The 13,218-nt window shown below is 40.2% G+C and overlaps 1 protein-coding gene across 3 annotated transcripts in view; it reads left to right on the top strand.

Annotated features, from left to right (window-relative positions):
- The first annotated feature begins 1,301 nt into the window (after window positions 1–1,301).
- CMKLR2 (chemerin chemokine-like receptor 2) overlaps window positions 1,302–13,218 on the top strand; it is a 44,933-nt gene continuing 33,016 nt past the window's right edge. For 2 of the 3 annotated variants that reach the window (XM_044241411.1, XM_044241413.1), the window contains exons 1-2: window positions 1,302–1,428; window positions 5,598–5,674. The gene's annotated coding sequence lies outside the window, so the exon portion shown is untranslated. The remainder of the gene's footprint in view (window positions 1,429–5,597; window positions 5,675–13,218) is intronic. The other variant, XM_044241412.1, reaches the window with a different exon arrangement.

Below are 13,218 nucleotides of genomic sequence, written 5' to 3'. Positions count from 1 at the left end.
CAACAAAAGATTAACAGGAGGAGGAAAAAAAAACCTATTTTAATTACATACATAAGGGAGCCCCAGTAGAACAGGAGACTGAAAAGCCCGGACGATGGAGGCTTCCGTACCATCCAGACCTAAGGAGCGGGCTAGGGGCCTGGGGCGGGAAGCAGGCGAAGGCCATTTACCGGAAACCAATTCTCGGGAAGGTGAGAAGAGGCAATGTTTGGTAAACAAAGAGCAGATCAGTCTCTCAGGTGAAAAAGTCATCTCTGGTAATAGCTCTCTTTCCGGTAACAGGCCCCCTTTCTAATGTTAATGTCCCTTATAAATATAGATTTCCCTCACAAAAGGGCAACTTGCATTCTGTTTTCGGAGCTTGTTCCGTGTCCGCCGTTTCTTAAAAATAATCAGTTCAAAATAATCGTTATGCCGAAGAGGTGTATTTTGGGCTGGCATATTCGACTTACCCTCCAGTCAAATACGAAATTGTGTGTTTCTCTGCCAGCTCACCTAACGATGTTCAATTAGCCGGCCTAACCATGTTTTATGACCTAATAATGTTCAATTTCCAGTATCACATGATAGAGCTGATGTTCGAGCGTACAAAAATCAACTTAGCTCTGCAGCGAGAAGCTAACCACATCAAGGCTTGCTTACCTTCAGCCTCTATGTTTCTCATCCTGTGAATTTCTGAATTCTGAGCCCTGTTTCAGATACACAGATGTGCTCACATCTGCCAGAACCCCAGGAGGAGATGAGGGATTAAAAAAAAAAAATCAATCCTTTAATTGCCTCGGATCCCAGAGAGTTCTCTCTCAACCTACCTAGGCAAAGAAATGAAAACTAAAAGACATAATTAACGTGTGATTACAATTCTTCACTCTCAGAAACACCCCGAAACCCAGTGAGTGAAATCTTTCTCCTAATGAGCACTACAGAATTTGCTGTGCCATTGAAGAGCTGTCCTTTGACATTCTAACGTTCTTTTCATTCCCTCGTTGGAAAGACATTTAACTTGACTTTTCATAAGCAAAAAGCCCACCAAACAAAGGAAGGATTGGTGCCCCCCCCATCACTTTTCAGACTGCGGCACCGCAGCCAATAGCAATGATTTCCATTCAAAAAACAAACCTCAGTTATACACACAAACACGCTGAGCAAAAGAATTAATTTGTGCAGTATGTTCATTGCTTACTTTTCCCCTGGAATACATGATGAATTTTTATGGAGGATGGTGGAGGAGGGGAAGAACCACATTCAAATGAAACCGAACATCCCTTTCCTTCTACAGTGTCATTTCAAAAGCCAGATAAAAGCCAAATGAGGAGGCTGGGAAAGAGTGTCCAACGTAGCGGTTCTGAAAACCACCCTCCATTTCATTCTGGAGCCGGGAGGTCACACCCAGGCATCAGAATAGCTTCTCTCCTCAAAGTAAATTAACTGGTAAGTGCTTTCTTGTTTGTTTTCCTCCAAATGACACATTTGCAGCTGACCTGATGAGGATTTTCTGCAGATGATTTATTTACAAAACAGTATTTTGACAAACTACCAGCTGGCAAACGAGGAAAAGGACTCCTGATAGTTTAGGAAAAGCTTCTGTGTGCAGATTCCTATTTTTGGTCCTGTCAGAGTGTTTAGGGAAGGTCACAACCGGGCTTGCTACAGCTGCCGATTAAAACCTCCAACGCGGAAAGAGAGAACATGAGGATGTTGCAGGGGGGATGGGTGGGGGGAGGGCACAAAGAACTTTCAGTAATTCCCTCGGCTTTTACCTAGGAAATTACAGCTCATAAATGTGGATTTTAAGTAGTTGTGACTCAGAAATAATCAAACATCATTTGTGGAAAGGCCACTTAGAGAAAACTAGTAGGAGGAAATGGTGCTCTCAAATGAAAATTGATTTTGCCCTCCTTAGATGACAAGGTAGGGGGAAAGTTCTAAATGGAGCTGTAATGTGGTTTGGTTGGTTTTTTCCCCTCTTTTAAAGATGAATGGCTTGTGGTTCGTCAAAGCAAACATGTCTTTGTTGCTGCTGCATTTTTGAAATCTCATAATCAATTGCCTGTGAGAATAATTGGTACCTGGGCTCCCCTAATGAAGGACAAATGGGTAAATGCAGGGAAATCGCCGGGAGAAAAGGTTCCTTGAACTTGATTGTTCTTTTGGGAGGCAGATAACTGAGCACCAATTGCTTTCTGTCTAATAGCTGATCCTTACCTCCAAGTGAAAGCTAATGAAAACCAAATGAAAAGTTGATAACTTTCACCAGCAATTATTCTTTCACATTGGCCGTTTTCACTGAAACTCTTTTTAGTCCAAGCTTCCACAGACTTGTTGCTCAAAGAATCCACCACTATTTTTTGGTTTGTTTTGTAGGGGGAAGAAAAAAAAACAAAGATGCCAAGGGATCTTTCTCTGGGTGTCTATCTAGTTCAAGTAATTCCTGTAACTGAATAAATTCTCCTCATGTTTGCAGGTCTTTCGAACACTAAATGCTAAATGCCGTCTATGTTTTTTTCATGGCCTTTATGATTCTATGGAGACGTTAGGTGTTTAATTTATAACATATTTTCTGTTACTTTACTGCTAATTGTCATCTGTCAGAAATGGATATTTAAGTCAATGTTCCCTTTTCGAAGGCCGCAGCAGTCGGAGATAACCCATGGAAGTAATTTCAAAAGGAGAAAAGCTTTATGCTTACATTTTTTTTTCTAAATTATTTATAATTTGAAAAAAATTTGAAGCAAATATCCAATGGTAAGAGGCCAGTTAAGGAACCTCTTTATAGCATCCCATTGAAATATTTTGCAGGCATCAGGAAATCATAATTTGGAGGATTATGTTGTATCATGAATGGGTGCTTATAATATTAACAATAATTATTAATAGTGAAAAGTAAACACAGTTGAGGGGTGCCTGGGTGGCTCAGTGGGTTAAAGCCTCTGATCATGATCCCAGGTTCCTGGGATTGAGCCCCACATCGGGCTCTCCGCTCAGCGGGGAGCCTGCTTCCCTTCCTCTCTCTCTGCCTGCCTCTCTGCCTATTTGTGATCTCTGTTTGTCAAACAAAAAAATAAATAAAAAATCTTAAAAAAAAAAGTAAACATAGTAGAAAAAACTGAAGAAAATATGACAATTGAAACAGTTGTTTTGTGACTTTATGTTGGTGAGCTGATGGTATGTTGAGAGAGAAAACTTTTCCTCTATCCTCTTAGATTCAGTTCTGAAGCTCTGCAAATTAAACTCATTAGAGACAAATTAGTAAGAAAAAAGACCAAATTTAATCACATATTTATCTTAACATTCATAGGGGAGTTCAGAGAAAAATGTGACTCAAAGAGATGGTTAGAATTTGGGGTTTAGGGGCGCCTGGGTGGCTCAGTGGGTTGAGTCTCTGCCTTCGGCTCAGATCATGATCTCAGGGTCCTGGGATCAAGCCCCGCATCGGGCTCTCTGCTCAGCGGGGAGCCTGCTTCCTCCTCTCTCTCTGCCTGCCTCTCTGCCTGTTTGTGATCTCTCTCTGTCAAATAAATAAATAAAATATTTAAAAAAAAAAAAAGAAAAAAGAATTTGGGGTTTACATACCATCTTGATAAAGGAGGGGAAGAAAGGAGACTTAAGGGAAAACAAATGACTTTTTAGAACATAAATGGGCCCTTAAAAGAATAGATGTGACTGTTGTCTCTTTAGGTGTGGTGTGAAGACTTCTTATCTCTGGTTAGGAGTCAGCCTTCCCTGATTGCTTTCTAGGAAGGGCTTTATGACAATTGAGTTATTTGGGACTTCTTCTCAAAATAATTTTTGTGCCACAGTGGTGTGTGCTGGACCCTTTTTGTGATACATCTCTTCTTTTTTTCCTAAACTTTCTCTAATAGTCTATTAATTTTATCATTTAAAAACTCTACCATATTGAAAATTCTTATTTTTTTCTTCAGTCCTTAAGTTTCATAAAAACCACAAAAGTTAAATCCTTTGATCTCATGGGGGCTCTTCAGTTCTAATTCACCTGGTTTCTTTGATGACATTAACTTTAGTAAATGTTTCTGCCTCATAAAACTTCTAATGAAAGTAGTGAAAGCCAAGAGTACAATAAAAACTGATAGTATAAAACTTAATAGCTAGAAAAAACATAACTAGTTAAATGAAGATTACTAACAGCATTCTCTTAAACTGGACAATGTTCAAATCTATGATTGCATAATATCTTTACGATTACTAGTTTGATTTTGCCTGTCACTGCAGGATTGTAATACCAACTCCGATTTTAGCTTTTTTTCATTGCTTGAGGCAGAAAAAACTCTCTGGACCTTAGTTTCCCTTTCTCCAAAATAAATCTGAGGAGCTAGGCTTTCTTCCTGCACCACAATCCACCTCCTCCCACCTCCTTTTTTTTTTTTTTTTTTAAAGTAAGCTCCATGCCCAATGTGGGACTTGAACTCTTGTGACTGTGAGATTGAGACCTGAGCTGAGATCAAGAGTCTGATGCTTAACCAACTAAGCCACCCAGGTACCCCACCTGCTTCTCTTCTTAAATCTCTGGTTAAGTCATTTCTCAACGTGACATATATAATGGGTACCTAGCACAAATAGTAGGTGCCTAAAAAATTTAGTTGAGACAACTCTTTCATTCTGAGTGTTTTTCCATATTCTTCAATTATTATAGTATGTTTTGATTATTCCACTGATACTCAAATATGATGGAAAACACTCTTCATTGTTAAAGACGATAGTGTCAGTTGGAACAAAGTATGCATGATTTAGGCACAAACGTTTTATTAGAAATTATGCAGTTATCCCTTCAACCAAACTAATATATTGGTCAGATGATTAATTAGAGGGTGGAGGCAGATGTTAAATAGGGTTTGGCTTTGACTGTGGAAGGGTTTCTCTGCACGCAGGGAACTGACCCCGGGGAGAGCCAACCTTCTGATCTTGGCCTCACTGGCCCTTATTCATTGTTAAAACAACAATCAACTAGCCCATGCGAACTCAAGAGTATGCAATATTACATACACAGCTCTCGGCAGGACCCACACAAATAAAGATTTGGTTTGTGATAAAGGAATTCACCAAATCAAATAACTAAAATGTGTCAGGACTTAACAAATGGTCTAAATATTCTTTTGTTGTGTCTTACTCCATGTCACCTCCATGTGGAAGATGGAAGATGGCGGGGGGCGGGGGGCAGGGGGCAGGCGCCTGGCTGACTCAGCTGGTAGAATATGCAACTCTTTTTTTAATCTTTAAAAAAAAAAAAAAAAAAAAATCTTTTATTTATTTATTTATTTATTTATTTGAGACAGAGAGTGCACACATAAGGGGGATGGGGCAGAAGGGCAGTGGGGGGGTACAAGCAGACTCCTCACTGAGTACCGAGCATGTGGCAGGGCTCCATCTCATGACCCCAAGATCTTGATTTCAGGGTTGTAAGTTTGAGTCCCACGTTGGGTGTAGAGATTACTTTTAAAAAAATTAAAATCTTAAAAAAAGAAGATGGAGGCTGGAAATTTTGGCTATTTATTTGGAAGTCTACTATTTTTCATTTCGTGGGGGAGAGAGGGGTACTTGTTTATCATTAACTAAGAAAAGTTCCCTGTACATGTCTTATTCAGTCAAACAGATCCCGACAGAACCCTCAGGTCTGGTGGTAGAAGACACAAGAATTTTAAAGGAATATTCCCTGCCCTCGGTAAGCTTAAAGTTGTGCAGCTTGGGGCACAGAATGAAATTATTAAACTAAAAAACTTTATTTATTTTTTTAGGATTCTCTATGCTTACTGGGGCTCAAACTCAGGACCCTGAGATCAAGAGTCACTTGCTCTGTTGACTGAGCCAGCCCTAAACTAAAAAGGTTTAGAAGTGGGGCACCTGGCAGGCTCAGTTGCTAAGCCCCTGCCTTGGACTCAGGTCATGATCTCAGGTCCCTGGCCTCGAGCCCCACATGGGGCTCCTGGTTCAGTGGGAGTCTGCTTTTCCCTCTCACTCTGCCCCTCCCTGCTGCTTGTAATTTCATGCTCGCTCACTCGCTCTTTCATATAAAATCTTAAAAAATAAACAAAAACAAAAAACTGTTTAGAGGTATGGAGTGCCTCCAGAAGGTGGAGTTCATGAAAGGGAGGGAGGGACATGAACAGGAACATGCAAGTTAACAGTTCACAGAGGAAGTGAGATAGTGAGAGAGGTGGGTATCGCGTCCCATCATGAGTCGAAGTGAGATGACTAGATTTGGCCTTGATGGAGGAACTGATGGGTATACCCACCAGAAGTCCTCCCCAGCCTGAGGAGCTTGCAGAAGAACTTTCTAGGAGGGACAGCACAGACATTTGACCCTCAAGAGGAGAAGGGGTATGAGAGCAGCAGCAAGTGAAAAACAAAGAGCTGTTTTCACTAAAATGTCAGGATATAGCAGCCCTATTTGGGATCCCCTCTAAGAAAAAAATACCCATGGAAGAGAATTCTCCATCCCACTACCATCACTTGATGGCAAAGCTCCACCCAGCTTTGGCAGGGCAAGCGGCCCTGGGCTCTGGCCCCACACCCGAGGGAGTTGCGGTGCCCTGGAAGTGCAAACTTGGAATTAACAAGTGCAATTCACCTCCGGGAGGCCCCGGAAATACTCTTTGGTGAACTCTCCTCACGTGTGATGTATTTAGTGGGCAAACACAGTAGGCTCCACATCAGTCAATGGAGACACCCCAGTGAATCTTGAATTAAAGCTTAAAATCATCCCGTTTGTGTCCACTGTCCACTCAGGAAGTTTCCAGGTTACAGTAGGAATATATTTAGGTAACACTTGATGTTTTTCACTCTCTTCAGCAACACTGCTGACTACTGTTCTTGGGAATCCGCATCTAACTCAATTCTGCATTGAAGGTTCTCCCTTAAGTCCTGGAAACCTGTATTACCGGTGTGGCCCAGGTGTGTGAAGTATTTCGGAATTCAACCATTCTGGTAAAATAGCTGGGCTCAAGGTCAGGCTATCCCAACTGGGACCAGGAGATTCCCAAGCGGAATTTTTGTTTTTGAGTGTACTTTTTTTTTTTTCTTTTTACCTTTTATTTATTTTAAGATTTTATTTTTTTTAAGTCCTCTCTACAGCCAACATGGGGCTCAAACTCACACCCCTAAGGTCAAGAGTCGCTCGCTCTACCAACTGAGCCAGCGAGGAGCCCCCTGAGTGTACTTTTTTAAACTGAGGGTGGAAGTAGCGTAGGAAAAGGATTCTGGCCCATCAGTGTTTAGGCGGCCATTTTAGAACACCAAACACAGAGGCCTTGTTGGTATTACTGTTGAAAGGCACACTCATGATTACAAAGTTCCAAGTGAGGTGAAACCAAGAAAGTAATTCATTTCATAAAGTTTCACACATAAAGAATTCAGTGAGGAGAGGTCATAGTGTTCCCTCAGGAATCATGAGGAAGCAAACAGCTCTCGATTGTGCTTAAAATGGCTCCCAGGGTTACTCTCTGAAGCTCTAATTTTGCATTTCCTTTAATGCAAAAAAAAAAGTTATTAAAGAACTGTCTATGGTCAACCAGTCAGTCATCTAGTATAATAACTGAATCAGTTGGGTTTACTCTGCCATTTCCAATGTTTTACATAATTGCATGCAAAAGACCTCGTTATTCAACAAAAAGTGATCATTACAAACACATGTAATGTAATCATTACAAAAGTGTTTAAAGAACACTAGGGGGTGTATCAGGGCTTGGGATAAAGGCCGAGTTGCTACTAAAAAAGGGAAGACTTCATGGAGAAGGATTTTTGAAAGGAAGTATGCAAACTGGCAGGTTAGAAAAAATGTCAAGTCTAATAAATATGTTTGGGGTTGAATTTTCGTTAGGACCACATGGTCTTCAAGGGCGTGCAAAATAATGTGTATATAAAGTTGTATCACTGGAGTTAGAACAAGGTGATTACAGAGATGTCATCCTTAATTTTTCATAAAAGTTTCTTTTTGGAGGTTTATAAGGACAAACTTCATTTGAGTAGGAAAAAAATATGGTAATGGAGTATTCTGCTTCATTATATAGAGTTGACATAGTTTTTCTAATTAGATTATACCCTATAAAATCCTATTATTTTACTTGACCATTTTTTTTTAAAGATTTTATTTATTAATTTGATAGAGATTACAAGTAGTCAGAGAGGCAGGCAGAGAGAGAGAGGAGGAAGTAGGCTCCCTGCTGAGCAGAGAGCCCGATTTGGGGTTCGAACCCAGGATGCTGGGATCATGACCTGAGCCTAAGGCAGAGGCTTTTAACCCACTGAGCCACCCAGGCGCCCCTACTTGACCATTTTTGACCTAACAAAATGGCAGTTTCTTATGCTTTAACAGAAAATATTGTTTTTTGGGGGCGCCTGGGTGGCTCAGTGGGTTGAGCCGCTGCCTTCGGCTCGGGTCATGATCTCAGGGTCCTGGGATTGAGTCCCGCATCGGGCTCTCTGCTCAGCAGGGAGCCTGCTTCCTCCTCTCTCTCTCTCTGCTTGCCTCTATGCCTACTTGTGATTTCTCTCTGTCAAATAAATAAATAAAATCTTTAAAAAAAAAAAAGAAAGAAAATATTGTTTTTTAAATTTTTTTTCAGAAAATATTGTTTACTAATTTAATAAGAACAGTACAATATTTGTATACACATATAATAGTTTTATTATATAAATATTTGTTTGATTTCTGTATTTTTTTAATATACATGATATAGTCAACTATATTTAACATGAAAACCATTGTAACCATACTATAGTTTTGGTGACTGAAAAAGCACTTTCTCCTTCATTCGCTAAACTTTTATCAAGCATCTGTTATGATTTTTGCTCTCTGCTCTGTGCTTGACACATAGGATGAGTAAAGCACTGTCCTTGTCCTTGAGGCTTTCCCAGTTTAGTAGGGGAGATAAACACATCCACAGATAATTACTACAGAGGTTGTGTGCAAGGGTTAAGAAGGAAGTCTCTGAAGTCAGACCCAGAGGTCTTGTCTGAGATTCAGCACTATTGCTAAATAAATACCCAACCTCGCTTTGCCTTGTGGAAATAACAGTAGTACGTCACAGAGTTGTTGTGAGAATTAAACGTGAAAATGCATGTAAAATGGCTTAGTATTGTGTTATACTTAACAAGTATGTGGGAAATGTTAGGTATTGCCATAATGTGTTAAATGCTCTTATGTAATTAGGTGTGCCTGCGATTTGCTTCCTTTTGCATGTGGTTAAGTGAACTGGTTTTAATTATGAGTAATACATGATTAGACAACCATATGGTTAATAGTGAACTAGTTTGCTCTTGGTAAGATTTTAGAGGAAAATTTCATCACTTCCCCTGGAAGAAAGACCCATTGTCCACCAAAAGCCCTTGTCTAGTTAACTGGCTGAACGGATTTAACACGTCAGTAGTAAGGCTTGTTTTCCGAAGGACTCAACCTTCTTTTACTATCTTTAATAAAAAAGAAAAACTGAACACAGGAACTAATGAGTTTGATGTTAATCAAGAACTTAAATCCTCACCTCAAACTCACCTTTGCCTTTTTAGATAAAAATTAGTTCGTTATTAGTTAGTTATTAGTTAGTTATTGTTGAGATGCCATGGTCATAAATGCCTTCTATTGAAAGTCACTAAGTCGTCTTCTGGCCAGTAATAAATATTATTCAGCTCTACTATTTGCCGGGCCCTGTGCTAGGATCTGAAGGTATAAAGGCAAGCAAAAACTACAGCGTGCTGGAGGAGAGATATTTATCAAATAAGTATTCAAATATAAAACTAAAGGTTATAAGTAAAGCGTAGAGAGCAGTGACCCTGACTGACACTGAGATGGCAGGCTGGTGAGAAGAGTTCATTTAGGAAAGTAACATCTGGGGGCTCAGTCCGTTAAGCGTCCGACTTGATTTTGGCTCAGGTTGTGGTCTTAGGGTTGTGAGATCGAGCCCCACATCAGACTCCGTGCTCAGCAGGGAGTCTGCTCAGGATTCTCTCTTTCCCTTTTCCTGGGCCCCCCTTCTTACGCCCACGCTCTCTGTAACATCTGAAAATACCGCTTACCCTTAAGGAGAGCTGGAGATTTTCTCCCAAATTCTAAAACTAAATAAGATAGATATATATATAGAGAGAGATATATACCTATCTTATATATATATATATATATATATATATATATATATATATATATAATTATTTGTTTTATTGTTGTGTTATAAGGAAATAAAAGCTTAGTCAAATCCAATATCTGGCTACATCATGAAAAACACTAAGCTGATATAAATTATTTACTCTTAGCCGATCAGATACCTAACGTTAAACATGACCTTTTTGTTTGATCGACATTCTGTCCCATGTAGGCTTTCATTTCATCAACCCTATTCAAAATAAAGGCCTTCACCTCTGGAGTGATTTTCTCATTATCAACACACACACAAAATGTGTACTTCTATACAGTCCTTTACATCTACTAACCAAGAAGATGGGGGCAATTTAGAAGACAATAAAATGACTAAGTTCTTCTTACCTTATCTCGGAGAGACGCCTTGCTCTGGAATGATATTTGATGTACAAACATGCCATTTTCCCACGGTTTGCTTTGTTCTTTTTGAGAGACTGAATAAGGAAGGGGGAACATCAGCACACGCTTAAAATGGCTTCTCTCATCGGAAGGATTATAACATGCCAACCACTATATAAAAGATTTCCTTCGAAAGGTGTTGTGGTTCCCAGAACACGCGGCGGCGGGGGGGTGGGGAGAATGATTGTAGAGAGTGTCTGTCCATTTTAACTTTTTATTAAAATATTAACAGGGGCACGTGGGTGGCTCAGTTAGTTGAGCACCGGACTCTTGGTTTCTGCTCAGGTCATGATCTCCAGACTGTGGGATTGAGCCCCGCATCGGGCTCTGCACTCAGTGCAGAGTTTGCTTCAGATTCCTTCTCCCTCTCCCTCTCCCCCCCACCCCAAACAAACGAAAAACATATTTCCAAGAATATTCACATCCTGGGGTATCTGGCCGGCTCAATCAGAAGAGTATGTGACTCTTGATCTCAGGGTCACAAGTTCGAGCCCCATGTCGGATAAAGAGATTACTTAAACAACATTTTTTTAAAAAAAGAGTATTCACATTCATTTATTTCAGCCTCAAATAAACAAAAGCTCTATTTTTAAAAATTAGATCTATTGTTTGCCAGGTCCAGTGGAATCTCAAATCTGCTGAGTGTTCTTTCATAATTTCCTAAAGAAAGACCATTTCTTTCATTTACACTTCTCTCAAGCAAACGATAAATAACTTGTTCATCAAACTTGAGAGAATCCCCCAAAAGAATTTGGAAAAGCTGGTTTTCTTCTCGCGGAGCCAGGCAATTACTCTGTTTTCTAGCCAGTTGGATTATAGCAAGTCAGTGAGATCACAGCAAGAAGCCCAGCTATGTTTTACTCGTTTTTATCACAAGAAATGAACTCATCTACACGAATCATTTGGTGCAAAATAAATAAATTCCTTCAGTAGAACATTATCACAGGATCAGAATGTCCTACTTTGGAAAGGAAGGAATGAACACAATGTAGCTTTACAGTAACAGCAGGAAACCATTATTTTTTTGCTCACAGTGGTATGTTTCAGCCCATGTTTTCTTAGAATGAAGCATAAATCCAAAATGTTAGCTAAACTACTCACAAGTATCAAATGAGCTCCCTGCTTACAGCCAGCGACCATTACATGAGCTGGAAACCTACAAATATGCTACCTTTCAACAAAGCCATGTTATGTGAATTATTTCATAATACACCCTAATAAAAAGATTAATTAAAGTAAGATAATAAGAAAAGCTCACAATTGTTGAGCTTTTCCTATAAGCCAGGCGCCGTGAGAGACATTTACGTATGTATCTTATATCAGTTTTGTAAGTGAAACATAACCTCAAGATTATATTGTCTTCATAATAAAACAAAATTGGACACTTAGAACTAGATCATTTAGCCCTTTCTCTTATCAAAATGCTCTCTTCTCTTAATTGCTAGCGTTCTCTTCGATCCGCAGCTAGAATCAACACAATCAAGCCTCAGCACAATGTTCTTTATAGTTTTAGCTTTTTCCCAGAAGATCTGTCCACCCACCATAGCCACTCTGCTTCCTGCCATAACGCCGCTTTTCCTGGGCATAGAGACTCCTTGCCCCTCTTGGAATGTGTCACTTTATAGGGTCGGTGTTTGCCACCCTTCTTACAGAAAGTCTGGCAGTCTTAGGAACGGTCACCGTGTTTGTGAGAGTGCTTTATGGAAAGTATCTTGTATAATTCTTAAAACAACCCAACAATGGTTTACTGATGGGCTTTCTCTCCAGATCACAGAGGAAGAAACAGAAGTCAATTGTAATAAGAAAATGATGCGATACGTATGATCGTTGTCTTTGATTTGCCATTACAGGGGAGGGGAAAAAATATCTTTTCCTTTTCCTTTTCTAAATTCTCAGCTGGGGCCCTTGTAATAAAAGACAGAGTATCGGGCGCCTGGGTGGCTCAGTGGGTTAAGCCGCTGCCTTCGGCTCAGGTCATGATCTCAAGGTCCTGGGATCGAGTCCCACATCGGGCTCTCTGCTCAGCAGGGGGCCTGCTTCCCTTCCTCTCTCTCTGCCTGCCTCTCTGTCTACTGTCATCTCTCTCTGCCAAATAAATAAAACACAGAGTATCGCGTACAGATTTTTTAATGTAAATTTTACATGACATAGGAGCCTTCATAAGGAAATGACCCAAGGAAACGGTTAAGTCTGAATGTTTTTACACTATGTTTGACCAAAAATGGGGACTCGTGGAAAATGTGCTAGGACACAAGTTGATGAGCAGAGAGAGTCGAGTGTGGGAAACAGCAAAGCTTGTTTGTTCAAGCCATTACCTCCTTCCTCGGAGGTTAGGATGCTTTCCTCGGGGTATGTGGAGGGCGCCTCTCACGTGAGACTCATAGGACCTGCTTCAAGGAGACCAGGAAGGTCAGAGAGTCCTTCTTGAACCTGCTGTTTCTCAAACTCCTTCCGCTTAAACTATTCAATATACCAAGGTGCCATCCTGTGGGGTAGCATATCCTGTGCCTTATTTATGGTAGACTGAGAAAAAAGTTTGAAATGGTACCTACAAATAAGATAATGGGAAATAGAAGTACACTAGAAATAGAGGGAAAATGAGAAATGAGAGTCTGGAGTAGGGAAAAAAATTACAATAGTAGCCAATGACTGTGTCCGTGACGCTCAGTGTCATTTGACTG

This window comes from Neovison vison, chromosome 3 (assembly GCF_020171115.1).
Source record: "Neovison vison isolate M4711 chromosome 3, ASM_NN_V1, whole genome shotgun sequence".
In the NCBI taxonomy this organism is placed as follows: domain Eukaryota; kingdom Metazoa; phylum Chordata; class Mammalia; order Carnivora; family Mustelidae; genus Neogale; species Neogale vison.
Note: the sequence above shows the minus strand (reverse complement) of the source record. Positions and strands in the feature narration are given on the sequence as shown.